This window comes from Lipotes vexillifer, unplaced genomic scaffold (assembly GCF_000442215.2).
Source record: "Lipotes vexillifer unplaced genomic scaffold, Lipotes_vexillifer_v1.1 scaffold1219, whole genome shotgun sequence".
NCBI lineage: Eukaryota > Metazoa > Chordata > Mammalia > Artiodactyla > Lipotidae > Lipotes > Lipotes vexillifer.
The window spans coordinates 242,721-247,482 of NW_006781590.1; the positions used below are offsets into that span (position 1 = coordinate 242,721).

Sequence of the window (4,762 nt, forward strand, 5' to 3'; positions counted from 1 at the left end):
CGCGTGAATGCGGGGGGGGGGGCTGGGGGCCCACTAGGGAGAGAAGCCCCCCACCCCTCTGTGCCTGCAAAAAGGGACATTGGCTATCCAGGGGAAAGTGCAAGAAAGAGAGCACTAATCGCTGAACCAGGAGACAAACACGATTACCAGCTCCGAGCCTTGAGTCAGAAAGTCTCATAGACTTTAAGATGTTAATCCCCAGCATAATCCTTCCTTTGGCGTGTAGGAATAGTGCAGCCACAAGAGTTGTTTTGTTATTTATATTGGCGTTTAATAAAACTCAGCCAGTGGTGAATGGGCTGCCCACTCTCCAATGGTAATTAATTCCCTATTTCAGTGACCCAATTGTCCTGGGACAGAGCGGTGGGCCCGTCCCGGTGCCCCGGTCCCTCTTTGTGCGGATACACGGCCCTCGTGCTTCAACAGCTATGGAAACTCATTCTTTTGATGTCATTCAAGGAGTTTTCCTTGGGCATCTTCTAAACTTCAAGGACCCTTTTCTTTCTCCGTTTCATGAAAAGCAGTGCGAGCTTGACCACCTCTGTAGAATTTAATGATTTGGTGAAAGAACTCTTTGGGGTTTGTGTAAGGAGTTAGAAAGAGAGAATGGAAATTTGGCAGCCTGCTCCCTTGCGCGGACAGTCCCGAACCTGGAGAACACAAAACTTATTCAAAGCAATGGATAAAGATCTGAAAGCCGATTTTCCCTCTCCTCTCCCCACTAAGGAAAAACATAACCTCCCAGAATTCTCTTCTGGAAATTATTGTTTGTTGATGATATAAATTAAAAGGGTGAGGTGGGGTAAATAAGTTCGAATCTTTAGCAGAGAAAGTTCTTAAATCTGTTCCTTTGGGAAATAAGATATCATCCTTCTACGTTAGCGCATTCGTTCAATCATCTCTCCCTTTTACCTTCAAAATGTACTTAATGAGCACCCAGTGTGTGCCAAGCACTGTACCAACCCCTGGGAACAATGCCATGCACAAGACAGACACCATTCCCACCCCCATAGAGCTTACATTCAAATAAGTAGCCATAAAAACGAGAAAGTTACATGCCAGAAAACCGTGTGTCGGGAGAGGGCGAGGCTACCTTTTCTTTTCACGGATCCAGAAGGATACTTTAGGACACAAACCATTCGGGGTCAACCCGCGTAGCTGATTTATTCATTTTTTCATCCCCCCCGAATATTTCTGCAAGCGCTTGCTGTGTGCCGGGCGCCGTGCGAGGCGCGGAGTAGGCACCGCGAGCGAACCGGGCAGCTGCGGCCTGCTGGTCGTTGGTGCCAACCGCGCGACAACGCAGTCGCCCGTGTTACACTCCGCGGAGCCGCCGGGGCTCCAGGCCGGGAGGGGGCGGCCGCGGCGCATCCAGCAGCTCTCCCTGCACAAGTAGCTCTTCTATGTCTTTATACGCACTTCCAAAAAAACTTCGCAAGTCACAGAAACAATTCAGAATTCAACTAAGAAAATACAGAGTGAACCATATGGCCTGGGTGGCTCGAGTCGGCTGCATTTTACTCCAGACAAAGAAGGGATTGAGAGTTGAAGGAAAGGAGAAAAAAACCAACTTTCCGGCTGATGAAGCTGTTGTCTGGAGGCAATGATCCCAAATCTGAAGGCTTTATTCCGGCTCCGACGGAGACGTGATATGTCATATGATTAGCATCTTTCATATTTACAAGGGTGGTATGGGCTGCCAGTCTTGAGAGAAAGGCGAGAGAAAGAAGGGGGCATATGCTGAAATGGATTTAGCATTTGAAAGAGAGAAAGGAGATCGGATAAATACAGTTAAACGAGGATTTCGTTTTACTCCTGTTGAGTTCTAATGGATTGTTGATTGAGATTGTAGGGGCCTGGAACCGAGGTGTCAGCAGTAATTTAAAGAAGGCATTCAGCCTTCCAGCGCCTCTTTTCTCCATTTCCCCCTCTCACCCCTCCCACCCTCTCTCATTTACGCCTTCAAGCAGTACGGGGGCGGAGAAGGCTTTTAAAATAAAACACAAAACAAGGTCTTACGCTCGGGCGATAGCCGAGGGAGCCAGAGCGCGGATGGGTTTGGAGCAGGCACCGGTAGAGCCCGCCGCGGCCCGGGATCACGCGCCCCTCCTGCCGCACCTGAGCGTTTTCAGGTCTTGCCTAAGGTCCGGGGCCGCTGGGCGCGCGGCGAGGTCCTGGCGCCCTCTGGCGGGGTCCGCGGACAAGTCCCCTGCCCGGCCCGCCAGCCGCAGACACCGCGTTGGGCTGGGCGTCGCTTCGCAGTCCCTCCCGGGACCGGCTCTGGGGCGTTGCCCTGCGGCTCGGGTTTCGAACGCAGGTACGCGGCCACCTGTAACCTTCAGGCTCAAAAGCGTCAGTGGTGTGCGCCTCGGAGCCGAAATAAACTGACCTATAAGACACCTTCTCCAGTGGTTCTGATGGCTGCCAAGTTGGAGAACAAGCGGGCCTCGGTCCCAAGACTTTTGTTTTGAGGAGTTAGCTATTCAGCAGCTAGAAGCGACGCCAAGACTCAATAGTTTTGGGGAAAGACTTAGACTCCAGACTGTTAAAAGGACCTCATATGCACTTAGCGGGTATATACTATGTCAGTACAGATCTGTGATTCCCCTCACACCCAGAGCCACTTCCAGATTCATTCTCCAGAGTGCTTGACGCTCCCCTGGTGTTTTTTATTCTCTTCCGAATTGGTGCTTAATGCTCATTTTAGCTCGATGTCATGTGTGTAAAATGTTGGAGGAGGAGTCTAAGAGGCTCAAAGTGCCAGTCGCCTTGGGCCTCATCCCCTGGATCCAGACGCCCGAATTCCTATTTCCGCTCTGCTTCATCTCTTTCTTGCTTAAATTTGCTTGTCCTTAACTTTGTCAGGGAAATTGTGCTTTCCCAAGTGTCAAAGGCAACTTAAGGACGTGTTATTTTAGCACTTTACCTGTGAATCTTTTAAGCTGTCCACATTTACCAGCAGTAGAGACTAATAATAAATATAATACTGCCACAGTAACAAAATGTCAAGCAGACTTTAAAATCGTATTTTTGATGGATATTTAATTTTTTTCAAATTTGATATAATGCTTAGTATGACCCCAATATGTAGATGACTTATATCTGAATGATTGGAGGGAAATATAAACACAGACATCCAGAAGGGAAAAATATTCATAGTACTTATCTTTTTGTTATTGGTAATTTAAATTTTCTTTTTTGTGTTTTCCAAGTTAAGTTTGGGAACATTTATAGTCAGAAATTGTTATGTAAAAAAAAAAAAAGGCCTTCTGGAAATGCCTTTGTCTTTTTTAGTCTTCATTAAAGATTGGGAGTAAATTTCAGATCAGAGATGTCTGAAGTGGGGTGAGTTATATCATAAACCTTGCTCACAGTTAAAATTAAGGCCCCAGGAGCTGGACCATTTGTGTTGACATGGGATACTATAACTTAAAAACGAACATTTAATTATAATGGAAACGTTGTAAAGAAAAACATTCAGTGCTAATTTTTTAATTTAATTTTTGTCAAATCACAACTCCTGGGATAGGACAGAGAAAGAAAAGCTCCTCAGTGCTATTATTTTCTCATTTCTGGGTAAATCACATCTAATTTTCCCGGAGGTGTGAGATCACATCCCAGGAACTGGGTGGATTTTTTTTTAAATTATTTATTTATTTTATTTTTGTCTGCCTTGGGTCTTCGTTGCTGCGCACTGGCTTTTCTCTAGTTGTGGTGAGCCGGGGCTACTCTTCATTGCGGTGCACGGGCTTCTCGCTGCGGTGGCTTCTCTTGTTGCGGAGCACGGGCTCTAGGCGCGCGGGCTTCAGTAGTTGTGGCACACGGGCTCAGTAGTTGTGGCACACGGGCTTAGTTGCTCCGCAGCATGTGGGATCTTCCCGGACCAGGGCTCGAACCTGTGTCCCCTGCGTTGGCAGGCAGATTCTTAACCACTGCGCCACCAGGGAAGCCCGACTTGATGGATTTTTAAAGAAAGATTTTTTTACCAATGTCTTAAGGTAATATATTTCCTTATTTAATAATATTTGGTAACAGGAAATTATTTATGTCTAATCTTTCTTAAACGCGTTTCTTGACCACTCCTCAGTAGTGATTACAAACTTTCCTCCTCTGTCATTCTGTGCTTGAAAATATAGCATCTGATGCTTCTATTTTAAAAATAATCAGATCCAGAAAATGTTTAGTTCTGACTTTTGCTCTCCTATGCTTTTAGGCTTTTGGCTTTCTCTGTTGACAGAAGCCAGCTTTACACTGAAGGAGGCTGCTGTGGGTTTCTGTTTAACTCTGCATGTTTATAGCACCAATCACCACACTGAAACTATGTTGTCTTATTGTCAGTGCATGAGGCAGCAGGACTCAGAATAAGAGAAAGGAAAGGATTTACAAGAGGATAATGGCATGCTTCTAAGCAAATTCTCTTTTCTCCAGTGTTTTTATTTTTGAGGATTTGAGAGTTCATTTTCTCTTGAAGGAAAAGAAAGAATAATCTCACAATACAATATTGTACAGAAAAATCAATATATTTTCATGGTAAACGTTTACTAAGAAATTCTGAAAACATAAAACAGGCTAGAATTAAAAACTAAAACTTCGGGCTTCCCTGGTGGCACAGCGGTTGAGAGTCCACCTGCCGATGCAGGGGACACGGGTTCGTGCCCCGGTCTGGGAAGATCCCACATGCCGTGGAGTGGCTGGGCCCGTGAGCCATGGCCGCTGAGCCTGCGCGTCCGGAGCCTGTGCTCCGCAACGGGAGAGGCCACAG

At 46.4% G+C, this 4,762-nt stretch overlaps 1 pseudogene; it reads left to right on the forward strand.

The window, feature by feature from the left end:
* Positions 1–2,052: 2,052 nt before the first annotated feature.
* Positions 2,053–4,762, forward strand: part of LOC103088995 (periodic tryptophan protein 1 homolog) — a 19,373-nt pseudogene continuing 16,663 nt past the window's right edge.